The sequence below is a fragment of the Crassostrea angulata genome, chromosome 9, assembly GCF_025612915.1.
Source record: "Crassostrea angulata isolate pt1a10 chromosome 9, ASM2561291v2, whole genome shotgun sequence".
In the NCBI taxonomy this organism is placed as follows: Eukaryota; Metazoa; Mollusca; class Bivalvia; order Ostreida; family Ostreidae; genus Magallana; species Magallana angulata.
In genome coordinates this window covers 1,658,299-1,679,933 of record NC_069119.1, presented here as the reverse complement: position 1 = coordinate 1,679,933, position 21,635 = coordinate 1,658,299, and the positions used below count along the sequence as shown (strand labels likewise).

The window sequence follows — 21,635 nt, the reverse complement described above, 5'->3', positions numbered from 1 at the left end:
ATGGAAATAGATGAAATAGTCCCTAAAGAAGGTCGAGGCTTCAAACCAATCCCTATACCACGTAAATCAATCCCTAAGCCCTGTAGAGAAAATAGCAAACAAAAGTATGTGTTGGCTATTATGAAGGAACAAACCAAATTAATAAACTAAATAAGTTATATTATCGTATAATGTAGATGTAAATAATCTTGAATAAGCTTAGCTTTGTATATATTGCACGCTTTTAAAAAGGTATGACAGGATGACCCCCTGTGACATTAAAACAGATAGTGATATACGCCGACTAGCAAACGCGGTTATTTGAAGGTATATGAAGGTTAAAGAGACTTAACATATACTTGAAATACATTAAACAGCGAGTAAGTACGGAAACTATACGACTGATTTTTGTAAGTGATTTAAGAATATTGGTAAAAACAATCAAATTTTGCGATCGATATCTTGAGTATGGGACAAGGTTAATCAGGTTTTCATGGTTTAATGTCTTAAAACTAAAAGATATTAAAGTTTCCCCTATAAATTCACGTATGGCGGAATTGCCAGTAACTAATTTGCAACCCATGAAATCCTCGTCTTGGATGGGAAGCCCCTGGTTTTATGTGTTTTTAACTTTGGCAGTAACAATAACGATAGGACTTTGTATTAAGAAACGTAAAACTATTAAAAAGTGGGGTGATATATGCTGTGGTGGTTGCTGGACAGGTTGTCGAAAAAGGGGTAGTGACGGAGATAAGAAAGGTTCTTCCAAAGACACTGTATTTTGTTGTGAGAATCCAGAGAAAAGGACCTCTAGCGACATTATTGAACTTGAACCAATCCCGAAAGTCACTAGGATCCAAGAGAAACCCCGACGAGGCGGAAGAATCGCAACTCGCAAATTGACCGGTAACACGGGGACAATTTCGACCAAACTAGCACAACAATTACTTGGAGAGGAGAAAAATGAAGAATCTCTATAGACCAAATACTATAGACCGGACCCAGAGCTGGCACGTAAATACCTGGAAGAGAAGGCCGCGATGTCTACGCAACAGAGGAACGCAGGAGGCGCTCCGCGAGAAGTCGCCTCGCCATCCGCGCCAACCCTCTATCCACGGGTGCCGATGATGGATGAATAATTAATGCTACAGCCGTGAAGAAATTGTGTATTCCTTATAAAAGCATTGTGAAATTTAGCGAAAATTAAAAAATGTGTTATGTGTTAAAGTAGAAATGTGCGTTATCTTGTGCTAATGTAAATCTTGTATTTGTTGATTTACTCTGGAGAAATTCAGGAAGAAACCGATGGACTCCTAACCTATGACGCTAACCTGACCCTTAAGAAGAAAGAGATAGTTTGTGAACTTACAAGCATGCCTTGACTCTGTATATATATGTGACATCAAGCTTAACCATATTAGTATTACTTTGATGATGAATTACGATTATATTCAACTATGGTTATTTCATCTTGGTCATTATTATCATACTTTATTCATTATTGTTTTCATGATTGTAATGCGATATAATCAAGCCATATGATTTTATGTACGTGTATAGATCCTGGTTATAAATTTGTTTTTGTAGATGAAAGATGTTCCAAGCCGGAGGTGGAAACATGTCACTTGATACTAACTCTTAACATAGATGTTCTGACTGGTATGTCACTAGGAAGCTCGTCTGATCTAGGGTAGATCAAGGACGCTTTCCTATTCCGGGCGCCAGGCAAGAGAAATCTCCCTTCGGGATATTTCTTTTGTTTGGGGGACGTATGTAAACAGATAGCCATGCTATGACCTTAAATTGCTAGTATTCCTAAATGATGTTATAAAACCAGGTATATACGGGCATAACAATATCCAAATTGAGAGTTTAAAAACAGGTGTCATATTTGGCGATTCTGTGTCTGCAACGATAGCTCTGGTACTCTATATTGAGTTATGTATTGTGTATTCTATATATTAACCTTTGTAACCTTTAATGCTATGTATGAATGTACGTATTATGAGTAAGTGATGCCTCATACTAGGTGGGGGACTCCGAGACCCAGGACTCGGAGACTCAAATCCTGCATCCAGACTCTTTGATTGGCAGTTTTGACGGTTCTGTTACTTTATTTAGGAATAAACTATTAATCTTTTTTTTGAACACTAAATCTTCACTCATGATCGTCGTAAATGGCCCTAACTAGTCAGAACTGTCCATCATAAGTAAAATGTTATATATACCCATGTAAAATGATGTTGAACAGATAGAGAGATTCCGCTTATAGATAGATTCCGCTTATAGAGATTCTGAGACTCCTGATTTGGGCTGGTATTAGCTGATGTAATTGTAACTATACGATCACGCTTAATAAAACCGCTTGAGAAAGAAATACTGGACTTGTCATCACTAAGTTTGAGCTGACCCTCAATTGGATCCGTAAGACGGAAGGCTTACAATACTCAGTATTGTGAGAAAATATCACAATTTGCAAATACATGTATAACTTTATTGAAATGTTAACCTGATATTTTGTCATATTAAAGATAGTTCCGAGCATTTGGTTGTCCATTCCACAGCGTAGTTTTGTCGGAAGGATGGCTTAGCAGGTACGGATTGACATCGCCTTTGTGGGCCTAATGTTGTTCACATGAGTGAGGACGTCATCAAACTGCTCCTTAGTGAGTCCAGTTAAGTTGTGGTAGTCAGAGTCACTCAAACATGTGGGATCATCGAAGTCAACTCGCTTACCCTCCTTTTTAAGGAATTCCTCTCTGGCCTGCTGTAGAAGCTCAAGTATCGATGTTCTGTTCAGATGACAAGAACTTTTGGTGGTTTTTACTTTTTCCAAGGCATCTCTTGAAAGAATTCCATCTTCAATATGACATGGACAGCATCTTGACCCGGATCGGACAAATAATACACATTGAAGATAGGCCCTAATTCTAGCATATGTTGAAGCAACAATTAACTTCGGTCCAGGCTTCTTACAAACAAAACAGTATGAGTGACTTGTACTTGTGCTCGGAATGGCTAGTGTCACCGACGGTGGACTTCTGTCTGGATACTGAGGCCTTGGTACCTTCACGGGCGTATTAGAGACATCTGAGACAGATCTTTGACTTTGTGCTATTGTGTTGTTATTTTGCTTCTTCTTGTTGCAAAGATGGGAGCATTTGTTACATATCATTGCGAATTCCGAGATATCAAAAATTGCAAGATATTTTTCTAAGAGCCTTCTTGTTTCAACATTAACTTTTCCTCTTTCCTTTTGAGTATGACTTCTTTTGCACAGTACACAACTATAATGTTTGGATTCATTCATTCTGAAATAATTCAGCATTAGAGAAATCAATACAGTCACGTGTATTTAAGCAAAAGTTTAAAATCAAGACTTATAAGGGAAATTCATTCTATCTCTCTCTCTCTCTCTCTCTCTCTCTCATTTTCATTATAATAATATTTAATGATAGTATACTAGGCAGTCAGTGTAGATTCTCTCTCTCTCTTTCTCTCTCTGAATCGAAATCTAAATTGAATTCTGTCCTTGATTGTGACATCATGCTAACAAACTTTTCAAGCACATGCATTTAAAAATAATTACACATGGATTAAGTGTTTTTGTTATATTATCTGAGAATATTGGTGAAAGGATAGCTGATTTATAATGTAGAAGTAAGTGTGTTATTATTATGCCGTTTACAATGATTTGTGGTGTTGAAATAATGTGTTGTTCTTGTTCATGTACATATACATATAAACAATGATTCTGCTGTGGACTAAATGGCCTAGCTACTTCTGTGAGGTAAGCTTAACAAGTCAATACTTTTAAATTGCGGTTTAAGTATTAGTATTAACAATATTCTTTAATAAAAAGCATTAGATTGGGAGATTTCTTCATTTATTATCAAGTGATGTAACGGTAGCCCCCCCCCCCCCATATTTAGGTTACAATAGAAATTCATTTTTTTTTCATACCATACATTTTAAATTAGGTCGATACTTGAGGAATTGTGTGGTTTTATGTAATAATTTAGTAGGGACTAGAGAGATATATGTAAGTTTTATTTGTCTTTTCTTAAACTGGTTGTGGAGGTTCGCAATGTAAAAATGGGAACTAGTCAAACCCAAGTTATAAATAAACAAAACATTATACGGCTCAGCAAGCAGACGGTCACACGCTGCTAATACGCAAGATCGCAAATGTCTGTTCCGTCACGGTTTTAACATTTACTTCGTCAGATTGAAATCTAGCGTTACCTAAAAAATGCGAGATTTTGGGCATATTTTGTTTAATACTAGTTTCTAAGGGCAAGCAGAAGACGTATATAACTCGATGATTCTGTCGTTTTACGATGGTTCACTATCACTGTGTTGCAGTAGGCTGTAAAAATGACTCGCAGAAGAAAGGTAGACTTCATAAATACCCAGATATGATGGACAAAAATGGTAATGCGGTTAAGTTTTCCCACTGCCGTCAGCTGTAAAGTATCCAAAAGAGAGAAAAGCTTGGATAAACTCAGTCTGGCGTGCTTAGTCAGATTTTAATCCCGGTCCTCAAGAATACTGGCATAGCATTTGTTCAAAACACTTTGTTGATCATGAACCCACGAAAGAAAACCCAGTTCCCACTCTCTTTTCCTACAACAACTACAAAACAAGAAATCATATTGACGCAAGCGTCAAATGGGCCGCAAAAAATATAATTGTTGTATGAATCATTGATTGTTTACATAAAAACACACCACAAAGAAGAAAATAAGAGTTGGTTGTACTAATTTTTATGGTAAATTTTAATATACTTTCAGCAACTTGTTTTGAAGTTAGTTTAAGAAATATTTTATTCAAAAATATACATATAAGTATATAAATCTGGATTGAACAGCAGGCAACACTAGCCTATATTAGTTCTCTCCATATGAGATTGAAGTTTAACATTTTACTATTATCATAAAGAATCGATTTCGTTACTGTAAGCATTTCTAACGGAAATTGTATGATCATTGCCATAGTATGAAGTAATGGAGAACTAACTGCATGATTTGTACATTACTCTAATACAAAGTTCAACTCATCATTTTTCTCTTGGAGATTATGAATTTCAAACGGTTAACCATTTTGGGTTTTTTGTTGTTGCAAAGTATTGAATGAAAACTTAATGCATTAATTAATATATGATTTCAAGGGACCTCATAATAAAATAAAAATGGATAAGTTCAAATTTTCCAGTCAATTCAAGTTTTCATTTCTGTCATATTCTTGCGTAAATAATTGATAAAAAAATAAATGTCATTTCATGATATTTTCTACCACATTTTACATGGAAATATAATAAATACACACGCAAAGTCATTTTATTTGACACGGCACATAGAAATTCAAATATATCATTTATATAAAATTTAATGACATTCAGGTCTTTAGTATTTCAGGTCTTCAGTATGTCCCGCATACCGATCCTTATGCATTGTTTTGAATAGAATGAAAAAGTCCGAAATTTTCCTAATAGATTATAGTCTCGATAAAAACGCGCCAAATACGACTTCTAAGTATGACCTACTTTTCATTTATGAGTAAAACAAAAAATATGTGATATTTTCTAAAAGGCATAAAACATATTTCTACCTGCAAAGAACTATATATGATAAGAGTTAAATTTGGCCCCCATAATTCGCCATTTTTTAAGGGTTTCGGGTAGAATGAAATGTTAACTAATTTTTTAGAAGAGTTGATATAAAATATATTTTTCATCTATTTATTTGATTTATTTGCACTCACTGGTAGTATATGACGTCAGAAGTGACGCCATTTCTATAATTCAATCAAAATCAGCCAAAACTTGACATTTTTCTTATCTATTCACGAATGGGAAATATAGAGCGCATGCTTGAACAAGGAAAATATTTTTGTCACTTATTAGCCTTGGCTAGATTCATCTCTGATTAAAACATTTTATTTGTTCAAGAATGCGCTCTATGTTTTCGGAAGGAAAAACTGCTTGAAAACAAGCTGTTTTACGCTAAAATTGCCAAAATGGCGGGAAAAGGTTGTCTTTACAATGTCATATTTCTAAATTGTGGGCACTTGAGCCAAAATGAATATTATGTAAACACATCACATACATATCTGTACTAAGAAAACAAAGAATGATAGGAAAATGATAATGTTCATTTTAGGGGGCCATTTTAGGCCCTTATCATATATAGTCCTTTACTTTAAATTCATAAAAATAAGCATAGTATTAATTCTATTAAAAAAACTGTCCCGCAGAAACGCAGTAACAATATTTAAATGTGTATCAAATAACGGACCGCCTTCCGGCGGCCCGTAATAAAACAAAAAAGGACAACTAAAAATAGCTACGTGCCGTTACGTAATCAAAACCAGTCCATTAACAGGTAACAAAATTAATAATTTATTTTATCACCGAAAACATAGTTTGAAAAGTATATACCGGCAATATATATATATATAGTTTTGTTAAAAACGAAATTGAAAAAAAATCCGACAGTATAATTACTGACATTGGCAATAATGAAAATATTTATTTTGATTCTTCAAAAGTGGGACCCAGCATAATCTGGTTACACCTGCCCATCCTCAACTAAAACGCATTGTAGTCTCTGCTGAGGAAATTTACAAAGGAGTCCAGTGTGAAGTAACACTCAGTACAAGGAAACCAAAAACAAGCGAAGGTTCATTTATAGTTTATATATTATTTACATGAAAATTAATAAATGCCTACTATATTATATACTACCAACTATCTGTGTGATTTATAAACAAACTAAATTTAAAGAAAAAGTTGGACTCACAATGAATACATAGCATTTGAACAGTTATTTATAAATTGTTTTGGAGAAAAAAATATTTCAAAATACATATACAGTGTACTGGTACGTGTATACATGTGTAAAGTGAATACAGGGTGTATGTAATTTAATTGTTTAACCCTTGTTTACAGTTCCCGTGCCTGTGCCTGAATACACTAAATACCCTACAAAAGAACATTCATACTCTCTTTCTGATGATACCAAGAATGATGAAAGCAATGAAGGACTCTGTGAGACAGATGTAAAGGCAAAGTTAATATTTCTACCTGTAGAAAACCATCAGTTAAAGGTATATTGCTAACACTAGTTTAACTAAATTCACTGACTTCAGCTGAGTACTTTTTAAAATATATATATATAACTATGTACACTCGATCATGAATATTAAGAAATTAAACATATAAACATGTAGTCCAGTCATTCTAGCCAAAATATGACCAAACCTCAAACTAATTGCAACAGAATGTTCTTCTAGTTTTCCAAGCTGGTTTAGGTGAACTGTTGAACATAAAAAAAATCGAGAATGTTTGGATGAAGGGAAATTGTTAATATTGGGTGAAAATCTTGATTTTTGGTGAAAAATCTCTGAAAACTGGTAATTTGCCGTGACTCAAAAAAACAAAAATAGCAACTTGCATAATTTTTAATGAAGTCAATAGATATTATTACAATAATGATTTATTAAAACGTTGATGAACTGCAAAGGTCAGAAAATTGAAAATTTTGGGTGAAAACCTTGGATTTTGATGAAAAATCGCTGAAAACTGGAAATTTGCCGTGACTAAAATACAAAAATAGCAACGGACTAAATTTTTAAGAAAGTCAATAGATCTTATTACAGTTATGATTTATTTCAACGTTGATGAACTGCAAAGTTCAAGAAATTGAAAATATTGGGTGAAAACTTTGGATTTTGATGAAAAATCGCCGAAAACTGGAAATTTGTTGTAACTAAAAAAAGAAAATAGCAACGTACATAATTTTTAATCAAGTCATTAGATCTTATAACAATGATAAAAAAAAAATAAACTATGATGATTTTTAAAGTATAGAAAGTGATAATTTTGGATGAAATTGTTAGTATTTTTTATAAAAACTGGGAATCTATGTTTTCTTCATAAAAATTAAATTATATCATGAGTCTTCAAATTATTTTTTTATATATGTTAAGTGTTTAGATGGATCAAACAATGACCAATTCGTAAATTCAATAGATCTTATAACAACAACAAAAAACGATTGACCGGTATGATACTTTTTTTAAACCAAAATATTTACTTTATATGATAACAAAACCATGGACTTGTTTTACCGAAACCCCTTAATTAAGCTTATTATGTTTTTGCGTATTCTACATAAATCTTTAGAAGTTGATTGTCACTTAATCGTCCATGTCAACTGTTTTGCTCGAATTTGTACAGCCAGTTCCTTTACATTCGCCACAAGCTACTGAACTTTCAAGTCCGTTTTTTCTACAAGTACATCTTTTAGTGTCACAGTTTGTCTTACAATTGCATCGAATAATGTTCAGCAATTTAGAGGGAGCTGCATTCATTGTACACTTAACTGGAACAAGGTTTCCATTAGCGACTTTCCAACCCCATTCACACGGATTTAGATTGTCCTTGTTCATCAACATTTTCATTTGAAGATAAGCCCTCTGGCTATGAAATGAAGCCGCATTTGATGTTGGCGGCAAACTATGAATTTGAACGCATGTTTTGTTTGTCAATACTCTTGCAGCAAACTTCCTGTAGCGAAGAACATTCAGTCCTTCATATGGAGCACCATTATATAAAGAGGAAATAATGTTTTCACCAGCAGAAATAACATCATCCTTTGCGTTAGCATTGCATAGTAACTGTGCCCGAGTCTTGAGAAAGTCATGTTCTCCAAATTTCTTTAGGGTCGCTGCCTTACCAATATGTGTGTTTACTTTTGACACATTGCCGGATTTGAATATCAGCGAATTTGATGTAACGTCCGCATGATGAAGGAGTAGTACCAAAAGATCAGTGTCCTCTCCAAGCAAAACAGTTGGTTTTGTGTTCGCCGATTCGATGGCAGTAAGGGCTATCAATACATCCGCATCGGCATCTGTGTGTTTTGTTTTGATTCCCTTTTCTACCATCTTTGCACTCAAGAGATTAATAAAGTTTTGCTTAATCTCAATGTTTGCTAGAAACATTTCTTTTTTAGATTTGAAAGGAGTTCTATCTGTGAATGAAACTTTTGTGCCTATGATTCCTTTGGTGCGCCGCTGGTGAGTGGCATTTTTAGTATCTGGACCCGAAGCATATCCATCAAATACAACTATAGCTTTACTAGCCCCCATACTAACATGAAAAAATAAATGATAGCTCCATAACACAATTTGTCTGCATCGATTTTGTATTTGATTATCGGTAGAACTTCATTTTTCCATGAATTAAATTTGGTTAGATTGTAATCTTTTTTGCACTATCGGCGTTCCATAGTTTTTTTTCGTCAGCAACTCCTGGCAATAAGAATAAAATTCCCTTTTTACGGGACTATTTAATGTATGTAATGTATATACTGTAGTCCAAATATAAAAAAAACCAGAGCTGTTTTGTATGTGATTTCTGGTTTAGAAACCTCGGCAAACCGAAATGAGCTCATTTCTGCCGCGTACTACATTTTGATGTTTCCCGTGTATCTACGCCTTTTAAAAACATCCAAAATACCTTGCATGGTAGCGTAAACTCTTAAGAATGTTAAATACGTATAAAACTTTTATATATAAGTTTTATATTAACTTACCAGAATGAAAAGGCTGGAACCTAGATGCGTCGTCTGCAGTTGACCATTACGAGTTGTCTCCCATATCGTCATTCTTAATCTACGGGCGCCATATCTTTCCATAATATTTGAAGTAAAATCTAGATTTTTGGGGGGCCAAAATTGACGTCTTTCCCCTATTTCGATTTTTCTCGATTTTTGATATGTTTTTTATACGTTATATTTCTCACGAATTCCATAAAAAACATTTCTGTTGCAATTAGTTTGAGGTATAACCATAGAATGACTGGACTAATGTGGCTATGTACACTCATGAATATTAAGAAAAGTTTTTCATGCATTCGAATATTTAATTGATATTTTAAACTTTTGTCTTTTCAAAAGGAAACATGTAGAAGTTTAGAAGTGCAAGTGAAACATATTAGAACACAATTAGTTGACATAGCAGGCAAATTAAGGGAGTCCAAGATGCAGACAGATGCACTTAATGACAAGTTACAAAATAAGGACAAGCTTTTTAGAGAAAATCTGACTAATTCAGATCAAAATGTAAAAATATTTTTGGGGTTGCCTGGTGTTTTTTTTAATGGGTCTGTTCAACATTCTGAAGACAAATGCCTCAAACAGTCATCGAGCCTGGCAGCAAGGAGGTAAACGTAAACCTGGAAAACCACGGAAATTAACTCTTTTTCAAGAGTTGACCTTAACACTTCTACGGCTTCGACTTGGATTGAATACATATGTTCTTGGCATGCTATTTGGTATTTCACAGTCACTTGTCTCATCAATCTTCACATCATGGATTTCCTTCATGGAACAAGAATTATCACCTCTTTTAAAATGGCCTTCCAGAGAAAAAATTGATAAACACATGCCTCTCTCTTTCAAGAGAAAGTACCCAAAAACCAGAGTCATCATAGATGCCACAGAGTTCTGGCCACACCTGGTCTAACTATAAATCTAAAAACATTACTCCAAATGATGCATTTTCTTTTGTGTCAGACCTATAATCAGGAAACATTTCAGACAGATGCATTACAGAGAAAAGTGGATTTCTTGACTACATTGAAAGGGGGAACCATGTCATGGCAGACAGGGGTTTTCTCATTAATGATTTGTTGCTGCAGAGAGATGCATATTTGAATATGCCACCATTTACAAGAGCATGTTAACATGGTAAAGGCAGGTATTTGACCTCAAATGAAATAAAACAATCAAAAAACATTGAATCTCTAAGGATACATGTGGAGCGTGCCATACAAAGACTGAAATCTTATCAATTTCTTAGTGGAACTATGTACATTAACTTAATTTCTGTTGCAAATCTGGGTCTCGTAACATAAAGAGTACTTAAGTCTAAGACTGTGCTTAAGTAGGACTTATGTACATTCTTAGACTTAAGTCCGTAACTAGAAAAGTGCTTAGCTAGGACAATTTACCCAAAACTTAGGCGGCTGGTAGAGGTGACTTAAGTATGTCCTAAGTATTGTTTTCACGCATTTAGAAGTTTTATTGTTAATTATTTCAATTCAGCATATGATTACAGAGTATTCATCACATTTATGATATTTACACAGAATCAATATCTTAATATTCACCAATATAAAATTTTGATTTGATTGATATAAATATTAACAGAGGTCGTAATGATCTATAACATTTTCCATACATACTTCCATAGTATGCAAGTGGGCTGCTGAATATAGGTTGTAAACACGTAATGGTCGGTTTACAATAAGTAACTGCATATATACAATAAACTCGCGAAACTTGAGAAATTAAAAAAGGACGTTCGAAGACAGAAAAACCCTCAGCGATTTTAAAGACGACGATTGACTCAATTCAATAGTTTGACTTAATGAAGAATTAAATTATACTCAAGAGTATGTGAACTGCCTTATTGGTGAGGTCAGATGTAGAACAAAAGATAAAAAAAATTCCACTATATAATTATATAAAGTTCTAACGGCATCGCGATATTACGCCACAGGCAGTCTAAGAGACCGACTAAAATAGTGAATATTCGTCAAAACAAAGAAGCAACAACAATAGACTGAATATCTTGCCCGAGATCCATCGCTTTGAGCTTTTTGAAAAAAATAGATACATGTATGTACATACTCGTGCCACCTTGAATTTTGTGTCCGTACATTTATATCTACTCCCATCTGATATCAAAGATGTCATGCACATGTATCTATAAAAATATGATTACCAATACATTCAAATTCGACAAAAGAAATGCAAAATACGTTTTTACTTTTAACATAAGCATGACTTAGCTAAGACATTGTTAAGTTTGCTTTATGTTACGGTATAAGACATACTTACGCAGGACTTGTGTAGGTCCTACGATTCCGCCTAAGTCCTACTTATGACCCTTCTTAAGTCAAAATCTTAGCATGCTTTATGTTACGAGCCCCAGGCTTTGAAAGTGTCTGCTATTTTTTGTAATGTTATGAAACCACTTGTTAACAAAGGTAGCAATTAAATACAAATGAATGTAGTTGCATTTTGATGTGTCTTAATTATCAAAAATGAAAAACAAGATTATCAATTTCTTTCATCTTCCTTATTTTTATTACCATTACGGGCAAATTTTCTCATTAACAATAATGATGACAAAGTCACGGACATAATTTTGATTATACGTTTTATAAAAGCCAGCTTATTTATCTGTAATTTTCTCCTATAAACTTGCATCAAAATTAACTATGTGGGTTAAAAAGACCAGAATGTGTGTATATTATCAAATCACACCATTCCCTCTTTGTAACAGCAACTTGACACTGAATTTGGCAAAAATATGGAGAAGACTCATTTTTGACTAAGGAAGGGACACCTTGAATAATTTCAATTTTTTTGGAATCATGACAAACAGCTTCAAAGGCGGTGTTTTTGGCATATAAAAATGGACATTTAATTTCTATACAGCCTTTTCCACAACAATCACACTGAACAAAACCATCCGGTGATGCCCCAATGTATGGGATTTCTCTACTGATTACAAAACCACTTAAATCACAATTAAAGTTTGCATGACATGTTTGTTGTTCTTCTATGTACATATCTCTTGCTTTAATTTCATCTCTTACCATGATTTAAAGAAGCAACATTAATGCTTGAGTTATTATACTGGCCTAGAATTTGTTTAATAAGAAAACTATTTTCATTTCTGCATGTAAAATGCAAACAGCTATGTACAATAGATGCTGTAATTCTCCCTAAACGTTGATAAAACAACGTATCAGAACTACTCTGTGACTTACTGTCCTGAAATATTTGCTCACATACATCTCTGTTATAATACATTTTAAGAACATTGAGAAAATTTTCAAAAGTATTATTCGCAGTTTTTGTTAGATCAAGAACATTGTCATGAACAGCATTTTTAAATTCATACTCTGATTCTGAGCTGTCTGACAAGGTGTAAGCAGCGCAAGCTTCCAATTCTTCAGTTTTCATCAGTTTGTAAACTTGTTTTTCTATTGACTTGTTTTTCTGTTGGGGTGATGTATAAACTGGTTTATAAAACTGGCCAGTTGGTTTGGTTTGGGTTTCATCATTTGGATCCCTCCGCAGGTCAAGCTGTATGACTTTGACTGGTCTCGCGTAGGATTCGTCCATTTGGCAAGCTGGTCAGTCACACCAATAGCTGACCTGTCTGTCAAGCTTTGAAAAAATGCCTGTAGTCTAAATAAAAGGGCAGCAACATGCTTACAGGTACCATCACCACGTCAAAAAAAAGTTGTTTTTATTACATTGTATTTCTATTTGCTTAAAACCATATTTACAATGCAACTGCCAACACATATTCCTTGATTATAATTATACTCTGTCCCGAGTTTTTGCTTCCACCACTTTTTGCTTGATATTTCGGTATTCATAAGTACCTTTGTGCTCAAAGTATGTTCATCCACTATTATGAAAAATGTCCAGATTATCTGTTTTGAAACGCCACCTCTACCGCTTCAGGTGTCAATACACAACTCAAAAAAGAAAGTTTACAGGGATTTTGCTTTGCATCAGCCATGAAATAGCAAGGATGATAATGTTAAAAAATAATTATGCAAGATATTCTGAGTAATTACGAATGGAGAAAAGATGTAAACATTTCCCATTGCAAATCTCCGAAAGAAATTTGTTTTCGTTCCTGTGAATTTTTATGAGTGAAAAATGAAAATGTGTCGATGAACATATCTTGGATATTATCCCTTTTATCGATTTAAACTGTATTTTTCTCATAGGTATGTGTATTTTTATTAAAAATAATCAAAAGGTGATGGAAACAATAACTTAAAACAGACTATAGCTCTCTTAATGCATGTCAATCATTTCAAAAAAATCAATATTATTTAGATGTATTAATTAAGAAATAGCACCAGGGTCCAAGGACATATGCATAGACATTATTCTACTATTCTGGGTGAACATGTCATGTGAGTATTCAATCATGAAATTATAATCTGCAGAACCGTTTACAGTCAATTTTATTCAAAATAGATACATACGCTACACATGTGCATTCTTCTGAGTTTATCACTCCATCAACATCGATCAAAATCCAGATGTCATATGGGGGAGCAGATTGTCTTTCTTCTGGTGTACACTTAGCCCGAACATAACGAAAAATATCATCAAGGGCTACCATCTCCACCTGGCTGATGTGTCCATTAGTGTGTAATCTGTAGCTATTGTCATTCTTGTATGACTTTAGGCGATCGTTCGCCCACATACATTTACATTTCAGATAAAATTGAACATCATAACTCTCAATATTCGGGAGACATGATAAGTCATCTTTTCAGCTAAAATTGCTGCGCATAGGATGGGGGTAAACTTTTCCTTCAACCGTGCGTCGTAAAGTTTGACAGCTCACTTCATCTACATAATGATCTGTTTTTGTTGGTATACTTTGTAATTTAGCCTCCCGTCTAAAAGTTCATTCTTTTTGTAACCAGTAGTTTTCACACCTCTTTCCGACAAAAATGGTTTTAACTGGGGACATCGATGACAAATCAAGCGACGCCATGGTTGTTTACATTGGAGAAGATGCCCAAGGCCGATGAACTTGTTCAGCCTCCTTTTTAGGAGACTTACACAAACATAGTATTTGCGATTTTGCGTATTTTTCACCAATTTTATAATTTTTAGGAATTAAGCACTATAATTATAACATATTTATAGATTTCTATGTATAAACTTCCCATTTAATATTCGTGAATGACAAAACCATCAATCGGTGCAGACGATTAATTATTTTCTGAAAGCTGCACATATTTTCCCTCAAAGGAGTCGATTATTGCTACATATTTACACCTTAATTACTAGGATGTATTCATGTACTTCGAAAACGCTTATTAAAACAGTTTTAATCAATTCATGTTTGCTATAGCATAAGTTGCAGTATTATTATATGTTATCAAGACGTGCATATTAATGTTGTATTTAAATGATTATACATGTGTATACATGTTTATTTTTGCCAAAAATGTCATAAAACTTGTGTAAAATACTGGAGATACATTTATCTTAACTGGACAAGATTTATTCCTTGACTAATAATATTACTTATTACGTTTGTTACTGACTGTTAAAGAAATTTGTGGGGTCGGTAAAGTCCATAGAAGGCGAGGCGGAGCCGAGCCTTTTATGGACTTTACCGACCCCACAAATTTTACCGACCCCACAAATTTCTTTAAACAGTCAGTAACAAACCTAATTAGTGTTTTGTTTTGTCGATGACCTAAAGTTTAATATGTAAACAAACAAAAAATAATATATAACAATTAAATTCATATATTATTTCTCTCATTTTTTACCTTCTTTTCAGTCGTTTGTGCCAACCTGGATGCCACTGTAGGATCGTAATATTACGTCACGGGCAAAGGGGGGCCACTCTAAATATTTTGGGGCTTAAAAATCAAAAGTATGGTTGAGCGTTTGTGTAAAAAATCAGCTCAAAGAACGTTACGGCCGCCATGTTGCCGTATAAATGTTGACGCTCGCCGTGTAAAGAAATTTATAAGGCAATCACGTGACGCGATTCATCCAATGACGTCGAGACATTCTAGTCTAAGGCAAAACAAAACTGCATCTCGTGTTACATCACGACTGAATCCACCCCAAAAACGGGAAATTGTACTACCAGCGCAGGCCTCGGGCAAAATGAATAGAGCAAAACTTCATAAAAAATAAGCGAAGTCACTGGGACCTTCGTTATATCAGTAATTTGTTAAAACCGTGTAAGAAATTCATTAAATTTACATAGCTGGGGATCCAAGATGACTTAGCTATATCCGTGAATTCGCAATATCAGTGTTCGTACTAAACGAGATTTACTGTATATGATTATTATGTCTCCCCTTTCAAAGGGGAGACATATTGTTTTTGTCGACTTTCTTATTAAGGTCTTCCGTTTTCCAACGGAAGACCTTATTGTTTTCGTTCGGTTTCTTTTTCCCTATTATTATTATTTTTTTTCTTACAAAATTTGTGCAGGCGATTTCTCGAAAATGGCCCAGCCGATTTTCGTGAAACTTTAAGATCTAATAGATATTAATCCGAACTTAATATACATTTTTTTATTTTGATGACGTCATTTCCGTTCTTGAGAAAATGACGTCTTAACGATTTTCAGAGGGTCGGCTTGTCCAGGGATCTCCTCCTAAACGGTAAAAGATATTGAGTTCAAACTTTCAGGGATTGTAGACAAGAGATTGTAGATGTGCTATTTGGCGTTCATATTTGTCATGCTCAAAAGGCGTTTAAGCTCGCCTTGTCCTGAAAATTGAGACTAAAAAAACGTCGTAATTTTTAATGGTTTTCTTAGTTTGTCTCTTTTCTGAAAAATATTTTGTTAACACTTGTAATGCAAAAAAGATTTATATTTACAAGACCTTTCATTTGATATCAAAGAAAAGGGGCTGGCCCCTCAAATTAAGGGGCCAAAGGGCTCTAAAGTCTTTCATCTGTAGCCCTATACTGAGTGATATTTTGTGAACAGTTATAGAAGCAAATATGTTTATCTTACAGATATGTATCCAATAAATGTAATGATTTTATCATGTGTTACGTAATTAGGGGTTTTTAAGAGCCAATAAGTCCAGAATTTTGATCACCCATATCTCAGAAAGGAAAAATATTTTGAAATAAAGTATAGAGGTAAAGATGCTCAAAATGATGTACTAAATAATATGCAATTTTCAAAATTTCGTTAAATGGCCCCTATAAGGACTTATGGGATCGGCCCCTAAAACGTTCTTTCCTATATATCTCAAAAACGGTAAAACATTTCTAAACACTTGTTGAACAAAATGTGATGAGATTTAAATGACCTTTTATTTGATGTCAAAAAAAGGAGCTGGCCCCTCAAATTAGGGGACCAAAGGGCTCTAAAGTCTTTTATCTGTAGCCCTTTACTGAGGGATATTTTGTGAACAGTTATAGAAGCAAATATGTTTATCCTGCAGTTATTTATCCAAGCAATGTAATGATTTTATCGCGTGTTACGTAATTAGGGGTTTTTAGGGGCCAAAAGTCCAGAATTTTGATTACCCATATCTCAGAAAGGAAAAATATTTTACAATAAAGTATAGAAGTAAAGATGCTCAAAATGATGTACTAAATAATATGCAATTTTCAAAATTTCGTTAAATGGCCCCTATAAGGAGTTATGGGATCGGCCCCTAAAATGTTCTTTCCTATATATCTCAAGAACGGTAACAAATTTCTAAACACTTGTTGAACAAAATGTGTTGAGATTTAAATGACCTTTTATTTGATATAAAAAAAAGGGGCTGGCCCCTCAAATTAAGGGACCAAAGAACTCTAAAGTCTTTCACCTGTAGCCCTTTACTGAGGGATATTTTGTGAACGGTTATAGATGCAAATATGTTTATCTTAGAGTTATTTATCCAAGCAATATAATGATTTTATCGTGTGTTACGTAATTAGGGGTTTTAGGGGCCAAAAGTCCAGAATTTTGATCACCTATATCTCAAAAAGGAAATATATTTTGAAATGCAGTATTGAAATAAAGATAGTCAAAATGATGTACTAAATAATATGCAATTTTCAAAATTTCGTTAAATGGCCCCCATAAGGAGTTTTGGGATCGGCCCCTAAAACTTTCTTTCCTATATATCTCAAGAACGGTAACACATCTCTTAACACTTGTTAAACAAAATGTGTCAAATTAGGGGACCAAAGGGCTCTAAAGTCTTTCATCTGTAGCTCTTTACTGAGGGATATTTTGTGAAAGGCTATAGAAGCAAATTATGTTTATCTTACAATTATGTATCCAAGCAGTGTAATGTCATGTGTTATGTAATGAGAGTTTTTTAGGGGCCAAAAGTCCAGAATTTTGACCACCTATATATCAAAAAGAAAAAATATTTTGAAATGCAGTATAGAAGAAAAGATGCTAAAAATGATGTACTTAACAACATGCAATCTTCAAAATTTGGTTCAGCGGCTCCAATAAGGAGATAAGGGACCGGCCCCTAAAACTTTTTCTTCTAAGATATCTCAAGAACAGTGACGAATTCTAAACACTTGTTGAACAAAGCTCTTACACCTGTAGCAAAATAGTATCTGGCCCCCTAGAATGTAGACCCTTTTTTTTTTATTCAAAATCATGTTTAGCTGTTAAATAGCAAAATCAAGATAGAACAAATTCTAAAATCAGACGGAAGACCTCCTCGTTGCTCGCAACGAGATCGTGTCTAGTTCTTCTTATTCTTCTTATTCTTCTTCTTCTTATTCTTCTTCATCCAAATTTGTCCAAGCCGTAACTTAAATACCCTTTGACATTAAGACTTCAAACTTGGAACATAGGTAGATGGTATTGAGAAAGAGTGCACGTTACCAAAAGTTTTGACCTTGACCTATTTTGTTTTTCAAGGTCAAGCTTTTCATAAAAAATATTGTCTGGACCATAACACAAGACTCCTTTAACATACAGACTTTAAACTTGTATCATAGATAGATGGTATATAACCTAGTTGAACCTTACCAAAATTTTTGACCTTGACCTATTTTTTTTATTTCAAGGTCATATTAGAAAAAACTTCATTGTTCAACTCCTGAATATACTTTGACAGAAGAACTTCAAACTTTGAACAAAGAACAATAATAATACACTTAGGTGTACTTTTGAATAGTATTTGACCTTGACCTTGTTTTACTCAAGGTCAAATTAAGAAAAAAATAATAAAATTTTGTCGTGGTCATAACTTTAATACCCTTTGACATTTAGACTTCAAACTTAGAACATAGGTAGATGGTATTGAGAAGGATTGCACGGCACCAAAAGTTTTGACCTTGACCTATTTTGTTCTTCAAGGTCAAGCTTTTCATAAAAAATATTGTCCGGACCATAACACAAGACTCCTTTAACACACAGACTTTAAACTTGTATCATAGATAGATGGTATATAACCTAGTTGAACCTTACCAAAGTTTTTGACCTTGACTTAGAATTTTTATTTCAAGGTCATATTAGGAAAACCTTCATTGTTCAACTCCTGAATATACTTTGATAGAAGGACTTCAAACTTTAAACAAAGAACAATAATAATACACTCAGGTGTACTTTTGAATAATATTTGACCTTGACCTTGTTTTACTCAAGGTCAAATTAAGAAAAAAGAAAAAAATAATAAAATTTTGTCTGGGTCATAACTTTAATACCCTTTGACATTAAGACTTCAAACTTGGAACATAGGTAGATGGTATTGAGAAGGAGTGCACGCCATCAAAAGTTTTGACCTTGTAGAACATAGGTAGATGGTATTGAGAAGGATTGCACGCCACCAAAAGTTTTGACCTTGACCTATTTTGTTCTTCAAGGTCAAGCTTTTCATAAAAAATATTGTCCGGACCATAACACAAGACTCCTTTAACACACAGACTTTAAACTTGTATCATAGATAGATGGTATATAACCTAGTTGAACCTTACCAAAGTTTTTGACCTTGACTTAGAATTTTTATTTCAAGGTCATATTAGGAAAACCTTCATTGTTCAACTCCTGAATATACTTTAATAGAAGGACTTCAAACTTTAAACAAAGAACAATAATAATACACTCAGGTGTACTTTTGAATAATATTTGACCTTGACCTTGTTTTACTCAAGGTCAAATTAAGAAAAAAGAAAAAAATAATAAAATTTTGTCTGGGTCATAACTTTAATACCCTTTGACATTAAGACTTCAAACTTGGAACTTAGGTAGATGGTATTGAGAAGGAGTGCACGCCATCAAAAGTTTTGACCTTGACCTATTTTGTTCTTCAAGGTCAAGCTTTTCATAAAAAATATTGTCTGGACCATAACACAAGACTCCTTTAACATACAGACTTTTAACTTGTATCATGGATAGATGGTATATAACCTAGTTGAACCTTACCAAAAATGTTGACCTTGACCTTAAAATTTTTATTTCAAGGTCAAATTAGAAAAAACTTCATTGTTCAACCCCTGAATATACTTTGACAGAAGGACTTCAAACTTTAAACAAAGAACAATAATAATAGACTTAGGTGTTTTATTGATTTATATAAGACCCTGACCATGTTTTACTCAAGGTCAAATTAAGAAAAAGATGGGTCTGGGTAACATAGCTGACATTATTCTTTTTCCATTGTTAAAATTGCCCCATATTACAATCCTTGGGGAGAAGGGGAGACGTGTTTTTTTTGTTAAAAAAACAATACCCACTAGTTTTTTTTTTCTCGTTATTAGTATATTTGTTTACATCATGTTTGGTTTTGCTCGAGGTCTGCGCTCTGTATTTTATTTGAAGTTTTATGCTCAAAGTTATTAGGAAAATGTGAATTTCCGGTAAGTAAGGTGCATATAGGTAAAGTTACTGTTGCTTAGCAACGGTTCGCAAGGTAATTTAAACGGATAAAAAGTTTGCACTTGACTTCTTTATTGTTATTATATAAGTGTTTTATTCTTGTAAACAACATAAAAATTGTCCGAATTTTTTAGGCCTGTGTACTATTACTACCGTACCTAGTTCTTACATGTATATGCTAAAAAAGGCTGACAATTGTAAAAGATTGACCACGTTGGTGGTAATTTAAATGAATCTGGGTACAAAGTGAGTCTAAACCTTCTTTTCTTTTTCTACAAAAACATAATATGTAAATGCGAAGGTATCTCACTCCTCAGGGTGGTTGTATCAAGAACATCTTCAGAAGTATACACCAGATATATGTAGATATAACATGCTTAAAAGGTACAACAAAAAAAGGGGGTTCGCTGCTAATCCCTATATTTGACTATAGGCCTATTAAGTTTGATCTTTTTGCCAAAAAATTGCAATTTTAATCGCATTGGGTTTATTTTTCAATTTCTGTTTCAGTTTTACTACTCAAGCAGAATATTTACAAACAATGGTGTTTTAAATTGTGCGAAATGACCAATGATTAGATTAGATATGATCCTTTAGAAAAAAAAAGCGATATATGAAATCACACTGAACATCATTTTTGTAAATCCAATGCAATATGCATATATATTTCCTCAGAATGCAATTGAGATAAAAGAGAAAACATGGGAGACAATGATGTCAATTTTTAGATATAAAACGGCTTCAACGGTAAAATACGTGTGTTGTTGGCTAATAAATAATTCAGAACTTTTACATCAAATGTGCATGCTTTTAAGCTGAAAGTCAATCAAATTCTTTATTCTTGATTTCAGGATGTAAAACAGTGCTTACATTTCATGTTCGAAACATCGCAAAAGGAACTTAAGGTGTGCTCAAAATATCAAATGAAATCAGAGTTATTAAAATTTTCATAGAATACATAAGTTTAATCATATTTCTCTGGAAAACCTACCGCACAAAAATATAGTAGTTCCAACAGAACTTTTTTTTATTAGTTATTGAATAATTTTCTTTATAAATATTGTGTAATAACAAAGTAGTAATCTTGTTGTGCTGAATTCATTAATATTATTTATAAAAATGTTGAAGAAAATGATAATGTGGAATTCAAACTTATAAAGAGTAGATACCTCAATACATTAAAATTCTTATTTTCTATACTGATGAATTGTCAA

At 33.6% G+C, this 21,635-nt stretch overlaps 2 pseudogenes; one reads left to right on the top strand and one right to left on the bottom strand.

The window, feature by feature from the left end:
• Positions 1 to 4,319: 4,319 nt before the first annotated feature.
• Positions 4,320 to 7,042, top strand: LOC128164148 (uncharacterized; annotated as a pseudogene).
• Positions 7,043 to 13,011: 5,969 nt separating this feature from the next.
• LOC128162917 (uncharacterized) lies at positions 13,012 to 14,589 on the bottom strand (annotated as a pseudogene).
• Positions 14,590 to 21,635: the final 7,046 nt, after the last annotated feature.